General features: G+C 48.8%; 1 protein-coding gene across 4 annotated transcripts in view; it reads right to left on the minus strand.

The window, feature by feature from the left end:
• SPON1 (spondin 1) overlaps nucleotides 1-13,694 on the minus strand; it is a 257,912-nt gene that overhangs the window by 29,011 nt on the left and 215,207 nt on the right. The gene's annotated exons all lie outside the window — the stretch shown is intronic.

Below are 13,694 nucleotides of genomic sequence, written 5' to 3' on the forward strand. Positions count from 1 at the left end.
TCCCCTTCCCCTGGCTGGGCCCAGCAGTGCTCAGACACCACTGTCCACTGTACTTGGAAAAGCCTAGAATGTCACCAGCTGAGGAAGGAAGTACTCTGTTGCTGACTGAACAGGTCCCTGAGTTCCAAGGGGGCAGAGACTTGCTTGGCTGGCTTATATCTCTGCTCCAGTTTTTAGAGCCATGCCTGGCGTGAGTGCCTAGGACATATTTAGGATGAACCGACAAACTTCTTAATTGGTGGGTACCATGCCCAGAAAACCCCACCACCCTGCAGTCATCTCCTACATCCCATGGCTCACAATGAGCCCTTCCTCCAACCCCAGAAGCCCACTCCTCCTCCAGCAGGTTAAAGGCACATCTACTGTGAACCTCCATTCCCCCCATCTCCTGCCCCTCACAGCTGGCGGGCTCCAAGACCCACTGTGCCCACAGCCTTCAAGTCCCTTGAGCCTCCTCCCACAGTCTCCATACCTTCTTGCTTCCCCCCAATGCACCTTCCATGTTGCCACAAATCCGACCGTCTCCGTTCCCTGCCTCAGCCCTTCAGTAGCTCCTCACAACTCCCATGACCAGTTATTATTTTTTAATGTTTATTTATTTATTTTTGAGAGAGAGATAGATATAGAGCGAGCAGGGGAGGGGCAGAGAAAGAGGGAGACAGAATCCCAAGCAGGCTCCGTGCCGTCAGCACAGAGCCCGATGCGGGGCTTGAACCCATGAACCATGAGATCATGACCTGAGCCGAAACCAAGAGTTGGATGCTTAACCAACTGAGCCACCCAGGTGCCCCCCATGACCAGTTCTTGATTCCTGAGTTTTCCTACATGGCCTTCATCATCTGGCTCTAGTATATGTTTTTCTTTGATTTTACATATACGGAATAATGCATAAACAGAATTGTACATGCATACTGTAGACAGATTTAGCATCACAGAAGCACACAATGCGAATAGTGACCATAGTCCATCCAGCATCTACCCTGCCTTCTGGTTCCTTCTCCAGAATGTTACAGTTTGGTGTATATCATTGCATATGCAACTACGTGCGTGTGCGTATGTGTGTGCACATTAGATACGGCTCTCCCCACAAAAACTGCATCATACTTATTCTGCACCATGATTTCAAATTTTTTCCTTAAAACCATCCCATGGGAAACTTTCCATGTCAGTAGATACCGCATCATAGCAGTCCTTTGGGTGCTGTTTAAAGTGTTGGAGATCTTTAAATTCTGGTAAACCAAGTCAGGAGGCATCAAAGAGAAACCCAGGACATGAGACCCAAGAAATGAGATACCATCTGATGACAATCCTTTTGCCCTTGAAGAAATACTTTACTAAGAAGTAAGATCAATGTGGGTGGAGTTAAGATAGACACCATGTAGGCTGGCCCTGCAGATGCACCTTGCATTATAATGAAATCTTGGTTTTCAAGTCCCAGCTGACGATATATTGATTTTGCTTTTGCAGTATATAACGACAAAAATTGTTTGGGCCCTCCATTAGTGTTTATGCATGGTGATGAAACTCTAGCTGTAATTTTTAGGGATATGGAGGCTCCAAGGATGATGGAGCCACGTGTGCAGGCTTTAGAACAGCTTGTTGCTGTAAATTGTTTCATCTAGTGGTTGCACGCCATCTGCATGATCAATAGCTTAGTTTTGCTTGTTTGTGATCATTTGTGTTATTCCATCAGATAAGAATGCAGGGGCACTATGGAAAATTTATTTAAAAAGCTAAAAATCTTTGGAGCATCAAACTTGTCTGGTAGACCCTAGATTCTATAGGACTGGAGAGTGGCTTTTCCATGGCCATATCCAGCAAATTATTGAAAAAGCAAAGCCTTTGATGTGTATCTAGAATTCCATAGCGTGGAGGGTCTGTAATTTACTTAACTAGCATTATTGGTGGATATTTAATTGTTTCCATGCTGTCACGAAGCCTTGTATACATATTTCTTTGTTTACAAACCCAAGGCTTCCTGTGTTATGGATTCCTAGGGGATGGTTAAAAGATGAAGCAGATTTAGAGTTTTGGCAGGACCTACCAAATCGTGCTCCAAAAATCTGTACCAATTTACACCCCCACGAGAATGCATATATGCCCATCTTGCCACACCTTTGGACACACTGAACACCATCCATCTTTTGGGTATTTACTGTTCCAGCCGGCACGGGAGCGGTATGTTTGAGAGTACAGGCTCTAGAATCACACCGAGTTCAAATCCTGCCTGCACCATTAGCTAGCTCTGTGTCCTTTGGCAAGTCTCTTGACCTCCCTTAGCCTTCTCATCTGTGAAATGGGATTTAGAAAGAGTTTCTACTACACGGGGTTGTTGGGGGACTAAGTGGCATCATTCATATAATGTGTTAATGCGGTGCCCAAATATGCATATATTAGTTACTATTCTTACTCTCATTTACATTCAGGCCAAGCTGGTATTAGAATCAATTTGCACCGCTTGAGTACAGATTGTGAAGCACACAGTTGCATCTACAAATCCACAAAGCCTCGGGAGAATACTCCCTCCCTTAAAGCCAAGCTCTGAGTCTCAGGGAGCATATGATGGGAGGTTCATGTAGCTGGGTGAGCCTTGGATGGGGCTGCTCGGGGGGCGGGGCGTGTTCCATTCTGAAGAATGAAGGATTTAAAGTCAGAGTAAGCAATCCAAACTTCAGACTTAAATGAAAAGCTCTCTTAACACGTCTCTAAGGCACAGAAAGGATCTTTCAAGAATCCTTAGAGCCCTTATACATCTCCCATAGGACTCTTTTCAAACCAACTATTTCAGGGCATATTCACAGTTCATGCCTCTTTTGGATAACATTAGCACTTTTCCAGAGATGTGCCAATTAAAATAAAAAACCCAAAGAAACCACAGGTCACTGGTGTCCATCTTCATGGGGATGAGCTCTTTCATTTTGCTTTTGGTAAATATGTTGTGAAGATGTCACAGCTGTACTCAGACTTCATAGCTACCAACAGCAAATGGGAATCACACAGCCCCAAACAGGCCACCGGCTGAGATCAGCTCCGGAGGAGGGAGGGCCGTGTGGAGCGAACACAGGCCCGGGACAGGTTGGAGGCAGAAATCACATCAGTATTAGGAGATGCCGAGTCTGAGCAGAGCAGAGAGTAAGAGTGTGGGTCTGGGGAACGGGTGGGGGTTGGTGTCAGAGCCAACCTTGCCCAACACTGCCCTTCCCATGCCCTCCAGAGCCAGCCTCCAGTGCGGGAGAGCGCTGGGCATCTCAGCCATGCCCGCAGTGAAAGGCCAGAGTCTGTCACCTCCTCCCTGCCTCGTGCCTCACCTCCTCTCTGTGCCTGTACCTGCCTGAACCTTCATGTCCCAGTCCTGAACCACAACCTCTTTCCTCATCCTAAGGCCCCCTCTGCTCCAAGGGGCACAGAGAGTGTCCTGCCCTCGACCTACGGTCTGGGACTCTGCCCGGACAACCAGCCTCCTCCCTGCAGGAAGAGAAAGGGGCTGCAATCCATACTCAGAGAGGGAAAGTAATGGAAACATCAACAATAATAACACAGCGATCTACTGCTTTTATGCGCTGGGCAGAGGCACTGTGCTCGTTACCTTTATATAGTATTTTATTTAATCCTTACAACATTTGCAAGGGACGTAGGTATACACTTTTAATCCTCGGAAACACATTTATCTGGCCAAATTAGTTAGCCAGTTAGGCAATGGCAGAGCTGGAGTTTAAACGTCAGCCTGACCCTGGAGACCACGCTCGTCACCCTGTGACCCCAGGCAGAGGGGAGCCGGGAGGGTAAGCTGTGGTGCAGGGAGAGCTGGGCACTCTTGACAGGTCAGCCCCCGCCCCGTCCCCCGCCTGGGCCTCTGCAGGCCTTAGAACACTCTGAGTTCTGAATGTTAATGCTGCCCTGAGAACTGATTTTGATGAAGAGCAGGGGAGACGCAGGGTCCTTGCGTTGGAGAGGAACTGCTCCTGGAGAGGCAGACACCCAACAACCAATGATATTAAATGTACGTGCAGTGATACACGTGCGTGCACAGAGAGACCCCCCCCCACCTCATCACACATTTCCTTGTATTCATCAGCTTGTTTCTTAGGAAAATCCTTGGGAACAGCTATCATCTCATTTTGCAGACGAGGAAACTGAGGTTCAGAGAAGTCATGTGACTTCTTGCAGCCCACCCAGGAACCATGGTTCCCATACAGATGTGTCTGGCTCCAAAATTCTTGCTCTTTCCACCCGGCCTGACTACTCTTCCTCTCTATCTTGCTCTGGTCCCTCTCCTGTTTTGCTTGTCGTTTTCAGCAAGAGCGTGGCTACCGCTGGCTGACAGTTTTCCCCGAAGAGCTCTTGCTCTGAGGCATAGGGTCACCCAGATCCCTCTGTGAGGGCAGTGCCTGGCCTCTTAGGTAGACTCTCGTGAACGGTGTTTGGCTCCATTATTTGCTTCTATCCTATCCCAGAATTCCCACTTACCATAAAAAACAACCCTGATGGCTTCCATGTCTGAAGGGAGCTTTTTCATCCCTTGGTGGGTGTCCTGGTGATGAGCAGCAGGAAATGAGCCGTTTTAGAAGGTAATAACGGAGCTATGGGCATCTTTTAAATCAATTGTGCCCCACAACATAGTCTCTCATTGTTTCAACAAGCTCTGGGTTTACTGGGTCATAAATAAAAACAGATGGTTCATATTTGGCGGTGGTCCATGGCTTGCCTGTGGTCGCCTGTGGTCGCCTGTGGTCTGTACTGCAGAAGTCTGAGGCAGGCAGGCAAATGGTTCCCATTTTTCAGATGAAGTAACTGAGATGCCTCCCTCCTCCGATACTGCTCTGGTCAGGATCACCAATGCTCTCACCACTGCCCACGGTTATTGCCCAGCTCTTAGCTTCCATGACCCCTCAGCAGTGTTGGACCAGGAGAGCTGGTCACTCCTTCTGTCTTGAAACACTTTCTACATGGTTCTGGCACCTGCTGCCTCTCTATTTCTTCTCACCCCACTGGCTGTTCCTCCTCAGTCTTCTTTGCTGACCCCTCTCCATGCAGCTGGGTTCAAGTCCTTGATCCTGTCCCATATTGCCTTATAATTAACTGCAGCTTGTCTCATGCCTTAAAATACTATACATACATCAATGATGACTGAAATTTAATTTTCTACGTTCTGTATCAACTGTTTAACATTTTCGTCTGGATGTCGAATTGGTGTCTCAAACTCAACAGTCTGAGACCAAATTCATGACCGTCCTCTCCCCTAGCCTGGCCTGCCCTTTTCTCCCCAGCCGGCTCAGTGGCAATGCCAGCTTTCCAGTTTCTCCTCCCTGATGCTTCTTTCTCTCCTACTCCACATCCAATCCTTCCGTCCACCCTGTCAGCTCTGCTTCTAAAATGCATTTATGAGTCCACCACTTTCCATCACCTGCCTTGCTGCCACTGTGGTCCAAGCCATCATCACTACTCACCTACATGATTGCAATTGCTCCTTGGCTGGTGTCTCTGCCTCCTCTTTGGCCCTCCTCTGGGCTCGTTGCACAGCAACCATCCCATGCCATTTCTCAGGTCAAAATCCTTCAATGGCTTCACACCCCACAGCAAATGGGGAGCTTCCGTGCCCCCCACAGCCCTCCGTGACCAGCCTCGCCCTGTGTTACTTCACTAACTCTATCCCTTAGGGCTCTGTCCCTCTCTCACTTTGTTTTGGCCATTCCAGACATCTCATTTTCCCACGAACGGACTGGGCACACTTAGCCCTTGCCGTTTCCTACGCCAGCAATGCTGTCCTCCGGACAGACATCACGACACTCACGCCCTTGCCTCCTCCAGGTGTTTGCTCAAACGTCACCTTCTCTTCAGGTCTTTGTTGACCCCGTGACTAAAAAGAGCAATTCCTCGCCGGCTCCTCAACCCGGCACGCCCCCATCACCTTATCTGATTGTGTTTTCTTCATCGCCTTGGTCACTGTCCGATACCCTGTGGATTTTGCTTATTTACTTTCGAGGGGTTCTCTCTCCCTGCTAGAATAGCCCCCCCCCTACTTTGGGCAAGGGCTATTGTCTCTCTTGCCCAGTGCTGTAGCCTCCATATTTGGGACCATGCTTGGGACATGCTCAAGCAATATTTGTTGCATGAATGAGAGGCTGTGATGAGGAAGGGGCTGGTGCCTTCTGAGCCTCAGCCCAACAGCACTCCATCATCCTAGCTGCGTGAAGTGATCCTCAGAGATCTGAGCGTGGAGCTGGCAGGCACTGGCACGGCGGTAGGATAATGCCAGCCAGACAACTGTGCTGGAACAGCCTGAACTAGAAGGAGAAGGAAGGGACAGGACACAGGCCGCGTTAGGAGCTGTGGTCAGATTTCACAATTTCCGAGTCCGCTTCAGGGGGACACCCCGCGACCTGGGCTGCCTGTTGAAGTGCCCATAACATGCCTCACGCCCGGGGAAGCAGCGGTCATCCCAAGCCACTGTCTGATCAGTGAGCTCAAAGGCAGAGAAGGTACCCAGAGCCCATTAACAGATCCACAAGAAGGTGATGTGGTTGCACAGAAGCGTTTCAAATTCAATGTCTTTTTAGTTCTTTTCAAATACAGCCTGTAATTCCGATGGGAAAATTGTGTAAGGCTCGCAGATAACAATTTCCCCGTGAGACGTTTTGGTGAAAGCAGCTTGGTATTTCTGAAGCGGGAGAGGGAGGGCCCATCAGAGCCCCGGGGGCTGCCCCACCGCCCCTCTACCCGCAGCTGACACTGGCAGGTGGAGCGCTCTGAGGAGAGGCATCACCCCATGACCTGAGAGAGATGACCAGCCTTCTGTGTGCTTCTATGAGCCACCGGCAACAGTTTAGCTTGTCCTTTGGGGACCGAAGTGTCAATCCGGGGTTTAACCTCATTTTCCGGACTTTTTCATTTTGTCCTTTGTAATGCACGTGAAAGTCTGCAGCCCCCAGGAGCTGAGGGAGCTAGGGAGGTCGATGGGGCATGTCTGTCTCTCCATCCCACCAGCCTCTCTCCACCTGATCTTCCCAGGCCCTCCTCCCCACCTCCACCCTGTCTCCAGCAATTGGAAAAGACTAAGTGCCAGGGCCAGAGGCAGAGGAGTGAAAAAGGGGCCAGGCCAGGCGAGATTCCGACGTCACAGGGGAGAGAGAACGCGAGAAGCAGAGGCTGTCTGCTTTCTTTTTAAAAAAATTTTTTTAATGTTTTATTTATTTTTGAGAGAGAGAGAGAGAGCATGCGCATGAGCATGAGCAGGGGAGGGGTAGAGAGAGAGGGAGACACAGAATCCAAAGCAGGCTCCAGGTTCTGAGCTGTCAGCACAGAGCCTGGTGCAGGGCTTGAACTCACAAACCGTGGGATCATGACCTGAGCTCAACCTGGACTCTTAACCCACTGAGCCACCCAGGTGCCCCCTGTCTGCTTTCAAACAGGCAGGGGTTGCAAGGAAGCCCCGGCCAGGCCTGGCTGAAGGTGACTGTGATGCCACCTATGGGGCAGTGCCCCAATCCTGCCCCGTGGGAGCATCTCCAGTGGTCTTTTTATTTTTTTTTAAAGATTTTATTTGTATTTTTTTTTTTAAGTTTACTTACTTATGGGGGGGGGGGTGAGCGAGAGAGAGAGGGAGAGAGAGAGTCCCAAGCAGACTCCACAGAGCCCCATGCAGGGCTCGAACTCATGAACCATGAGATCATGACCTGAGCTGAAATCAAGTCGGATGTTTTATTTTTGAAAGAGAGAGAGGCAGAGCACAAGCAGGGGAGGGGCAGAGAGAGAGGGAGGGAGACACAGAATCTGAAGGAGGCTCCAGGCTCTGAGCTATCAGACACAGAGCCTGATGCAGGGCTTCAACTTATGAGCTGTGAAATCATGACCTGAGCTGAAGTTGAATGCTTAAAGTCGGACATTTTAAGTGAGCTGCCCAGGCGTCCTTCCAGTGAACTTAAAAGCACAGCATTGAACACCCCTCATCCCTCTTCCCTGTCTCCCCCTTGTACCTTCCTCTGAGGACAGCTCCAGTCCAGGTCTAGTCACAGAAGCCAACGCTAGAGCAGGGGTGGGGACTGTGTCCTTCCCTGCATCCCCAGCATCGGCTTGGGTTGGAGGAGGTGTGCCGGGTATGATTAAGGGATGAATAATGGGTGAGCTAATTAAATGATTAATTAATGACAAGCTAGAGGAAGCCCCTGGCCTGTGTGGCCCTCCCAGGGGTCCGAGAGCACTTCTGGTGAATGCAGTGGGGTTAGCATGTGCCGAAGGGTCTGCCCCCAGGAGCAGGTGACCCGATTGATGTGTTCCGAGGGCCCTGCCCACTGCAGGGAGTGGACAGTGGTCGGGCATGGGGGCAGCAGGACAGGAGAGAGCACTGCAAGGTGAGGAGACCGTGGATGCAAGGTGTTATTTTGAAGGGAGATGCAGAACATCAAGGTGCTGATGGATGTGGGTTGTAAAACTAAGAGGGGTCAAGGATGACTCCAAGGGGAGGTGTCTTGTCAGCAGTTGGATATACGAGGCTGGAATTCGAGGGACAAGTCCAGGCCAGAGATGTATATTCGAAAGGCATAAGCATATAGGTGGTAGTTAAAGTGACAGGACAAAGAACCTGGAGAGCGGTCAGAGACAGAGAAGGGAGTGGGGATGGCGAAGAGCCTAACTAGGGACAGCCAGAGAGGCTGACGACACTAGGGGAACTGCCCCTCCGGCCTCTTCAAAGCCCTTGTGCTCTCTCCTCGCTGCCTATTAATGTCTCCACTGCTCCCTGCTGTCCCTGCTGTCCCCTCTGTCCCCTGACACCCTCCTGTCCCCCTGCTTCCCCCTACTGTCCCTACTTCCCCTGACACCCTGCTGTCCCACTGTCCCCTGCTGCCCTCCTGCCCCCTGACACCCCCACTGTCCTACTGTCTCCCTGCTTCCCCGCTGCCTCCTGCTGTCCCCACAGCCCCCTGATACCCCTGCTCTCTCACTCTTCCCCTGCTACATCCACTATCTCCACTGTCCCCTTGCTGACCCCTGCTACCCCACTGTTCCCTTCATGTCCTCACTGTCCTCTGCTGTCCCCACTATCCCCCACTGACCCCTTGTCCCCTGCTGCACCGCCTCCCCTTTGCCCCGCTGCCGCAGGCCCTGCTACTTGCTCACTGCTGCCACCTCTGCCTCGCTGGTCACTGCTGGAAATGCAACTGAAGCAGGTTTAGGAAAGACCAGCCCGCGAGGCGGTGCCCCAGCAAGCCCAAACAGCTCTTTTGAGGAGTGTGCTGTGCAGGGTGTTGAAAAAACTGGCAGTAGCAGGAAGGACATGTGATTATTTCTTAAAAGATGAGTGACATCACGGCAGGTTTGCATGTGAAACGGTATAATCTAATACAGAAAGAGAAATCGCTGTCGCGGGAGAGAGGGTGCACTGGGAGTGGGGTACTTGAAAAGATAAGGGGTGAGATCCAGGCCGGAGGTGGAGGGCGGCCTTCCAACCAGAGCAAGAGGATGGACGAGGAAGGCACAGGGCTGTAGCTCCTAATGCTTGAGGTCACGGGCATTGCCCGGCGCCCAGCAGATACGGAGTGAGCCCACAGTCTCTGCCAGGCTCCACTGCGGGGGGCTGGAGACAGAGCCGGAACAAGAGAGACGCCAACCCCTGCCTCATGGAGCTTTCCTGAGTGGGGAGACAGACCTAAACGAGGGGCAGTCACAGCGTGCCAGACTTTGATGGGCTCTCTGGGGCCAACACAGCAGGGGCTGGTGAGCCGAGGGCCAGGCTTGGAGAGTTCGGGATGTGGAGAAGGCTTCACTGACAAAGCCACTAAAGTATTCTGAGATATAGGTGCTAATGCGGGTGAAAAGGGCCAGATCAGCACTCTCTCAAGATGAAAATTACCTCACGCACTAAAATAAGGACTTTAAAATTAAAAAAAAAAACAAACCCAAATAACATAACCATATTATATGATGTTACAAAAAGAGAGGGCGTGAGAGATATGTAAAAAGGAATATCCACATCTCACCATCCTTACCTAGCGGCTATTATCAATTCATTTCTATATTTGTATGTTTACACACACACACACACACACACACACACACACGTTGTCTTTACCCCTACCATTTCTTTGCACAATAGTAGCTAGATTATTATACAAATAGATGATTACACAAACTGTACCTTGCTTTCTCATTTAATACATTTCAGAGATGATCTCATGTGTGACATAGCTCTTTTAATGATGACCTCGAAGACCATATAGCAAAGTAAAAAAAGATACAAAAGCATATACGTGTGTGTTTTTCCATTGCTATATGGGTTCGTCATTAAAAGAGCTATATCACTAATGAGATGATCTCCGAAATACCCTAGACTGAATTAGAAAGCAAGGTGGAAGCTTCAGGTATTGTACTGTCAGCTTGTTTGTCTGGATCCTTAAATATAAGAACATTTCACTTCATCAGCTCCCTTCATCCACTGATTTCCATAAAAAGCTTTCAAACTGTTAAGTAATGAAGCTCCAAATGACCTGGACAGTGGAGGAACAGGCCTGCCTTAAGGTGCTGGGGGGGGGGGGGAATGTTAGCATCAAATAAGGTTCCAGAAATGCTGCTTTCTTAAATAGCGCTATTTAAATGCAAAGGAACAGCTTTGATAAGCTGTAAAAGCTTAACCCTTCTCACTCCTGAGGACCAAATCCCCCTCCATGTCCTCCACAGAGGTTTGGGGAGAGACTGGGGAGGTAACAGAGAAGTTCTGTGTTGTGGCTGACACTGAAGGGATGTCCCTACCAGGAACTTACGAGGCTGGCCTCTGTCAGGCTTCCCATGGTAAGAGAAGTTTCCCTGGCTATGAATACCAACTTCTAGTTATTAATTGTGGCATCACGGACCAACAGTTAAAGAGCAGTGTGGTGGAATAAGTCAGACCGAAGTTCAAATCCTGGCTCAACCACTTACAAGCTGTGTAAGTTTGGGGAAGTTACTCACTCTCTCTGAGGGGAGTCCTCATGTGTGAAACATGTATTCATTGAGCTCCTTTTATGGGTCAGAGACTGTGCTGGGCATGGGGCATAGGGCAGTGGACAAGGCATCACAGTCCCTGCTCTTGTGGCCATGTCCTCTCGTAGGTTAATAAGATACGTGCAGATTGAATGAGATAGTGAAAGTGAAGGGCCAGGCGAGTGGTGACAAAAGGCTAGCCATGATTACTAAATTCACATGTCTCCATGCCCCCTCCTTCTGTGTAATTGTCCACTGTGTCCACTTATTCCTGTCCCTCAAGCAACTCCTCCTCTCAAAGGCCTAATTTTTTTTGAGTAGAAATTTATATATTTAAAAGGTGTACAATACAATGTTTCGATGATATACATGCATAGGCATACCTTGGAGATATTGTGGGTTTGGTTGCAGACCACTACAATAAGCCAATATCACAGCAAGGTGAGGCAAATGAATTTTTTGCTTTCCCAGTGTATATAAGAGTTACGTTTACACTATACTGAAGTCTGTTAAAGATGCAATGGCATTAGGTCTAAAACAAACAAACAAACCAAAAAAACAATGTGTGTATCTTAATCAAAAAATACTTTGCTGCCAAAAAGTGCAACCCATCATCTGAGCTTTTAGTGAGCCACTGATCACCCTAACAAACATAACTATGATGAAAAAGTTGGAAGAGAATTGCCAAAGAGTTACCAAAACGAGAATTACCCAAGAGTTTGCAAAAATGACCAAGATGCGACAGAGACGCGAAGTGAGCAAATGCCATTGCAAAAGGAATTCTGAAAGATTTCCTCCATGCGGGATTGCTGCCAACCTTCAATTTGTAAAAAAAAAAAAAAAAAAAAAAAAAAAGGCAGTATCTGCCAAGCACGATAAAGTGAAGTACAATAAAATGAGGTGCGCCTGCACGTAGTAAAATGGTCACTGTTGTCAGGCTAATTAACACATTCATCTCTTCACAGGGTTGCCTTTTTCTTTTTGGGGTGAGAGCACCAGAAATCTACTCTCTTAGCAAATTTCCAGTATACAATCCAGCATTATATTAGTATTCGTATATATTATATGATACTATATACAAATACATATGTTTGTATTTATTTATTTATGGGAGGGGAGAGAGAGAGCGTGTGCACAGGAGCAGGGGAGGGGCAGAGGGAGAGGGAGAGAGGGAGAATCCCAAGCAGGCTTCACACTCAGTGCAGAGCCCAAAGCGGGCTCGATGCCACAACCGCGAGATCATGACCTGAGCCAAAACCAAGAGTCAGATGCTTACCCGACTGAACCACCCAGGCGCCCCTACGGTCATTTAAACTATAGTCATCGTGTGGTACGTTAGGTCTCTAGACTTATTCGTCCTACATAACTGTAACTTTGTACCCTTTGCCCAATAAGCTCCATTTCCCCCACCTCCCTGCCCTGGGGATGCCTTCTGGATGCCCCTGGATCCTCAAATCGTCTTTTTTTCCATTACCTCAACCATGTTACTTCATTATCACTTGCACGATTATTTTTTCACTTATGTGTCTTTCCAACCAGAAGGCATCTAGCAAAACACGCATCTATCTCATAGTAGGTGCTTCATCAAATATACTGAATGTTCAGTAAGTGAAAGTTTTTATTCCCCCCTAATATTCTCTTTACTCGAAGATCCTATAACCTAGCATCACCAGACAATTTCAGCAGCCAGGATGTATGTGTGTTTATATCCCACAGCTGCTCTGTACAACTTTCCTGTGGACTGGTGATGCTCTGCCCAGATCACTCTTCAGCTGCTGGGAAAGATGCTAAAATGTGGTCCTCAGCTGTCAGTTCTTTTTGGGGGTTGCACCGGCTGGATGAAACCGCCTCACGTGATGTCGGCAGAGGCCTTCTTTGGGTCTGCACTGCAGCTCCGCCTCTCCCTCGGCCCGTCTCTGCCCGCCACCCCTCTCGCCACCCCAGGTGTGGTTCCCAGGAGCATTCCCTAACTTCACACGTGCCAGTCTGGGCTCTGCCTGCTGCCCAGAGAACCCAGCTGCTACAGCTGGTGGGGAAAAAAACGAGAGGCAGAGTTAGCACATCAAAGACATTCTCACCAGGGAAAGTCCAAATGATGCATGTGCTGTCAGCGGCCCGGGGGAGGTGGATTAGGCCGAAGGACCTGGTGTCCAGGCCCAGCAAACTCTGAAGGACCATGTTGGGACAGCGGGCCTCACAACTGGGTCTCGCGAGTAGTCAATTTCAGCAAAACAGCATCACCCACCGCATTTGAGCAATGTTCCTAATTAGCATTTTAAAAGGTTTGTAGTTTGTGTTATTATTATCGTTAGTTTGCTTTTATGGTCATATGAGAGCTATAAGCATAAAGAGTTAATATCCAGTTATCTTTGCACACATTTAAACAATATGATAATGAAAAGAATTACAACTCAGCCCTGGGGGTTTATGAGCTTACAAATGCCCTCTAAAAAAGGTCCCTACATTACTTGGGTGTGGGGATTATCTAATTTTGCAATAGCCTGGTAGGAAGAGCTTGGATTTTAGAGGCTCTGTGGCTTAACGGTACAACCTTGGACAGGCTACTTAATTCTCTGAGCCTGATTTTCTCATTCTGCAGAGTGGGATAATTACCTTACAGGCTTGCTGTGAGACATAAACGAGCTATACATGAATACAGAATGCTTGCCTGGTTCCTGACACAGAGTAAGTGCTCAATAAATGGCAGCAGGCAGGAGAGGCCTAACAGGAGAGAATGCATC

The sequence above is a fragment of the Acinonyx jubatus genome, chromosome D1 (genome assembly GCF_027475565.1).
Source record: "Acinonyx jubatus isolate Ajub_Pintada_27869175 chromosome D1, VMU_Ajub_asm_v1.0, whole genome shotgun sequence".
NCBI classification, from domain to species: Eukaryota; Metazoa; Chordata; class Mammalia; order Carnivora; family Felidae; genus Acinonyx; species Acinonyx jubatus.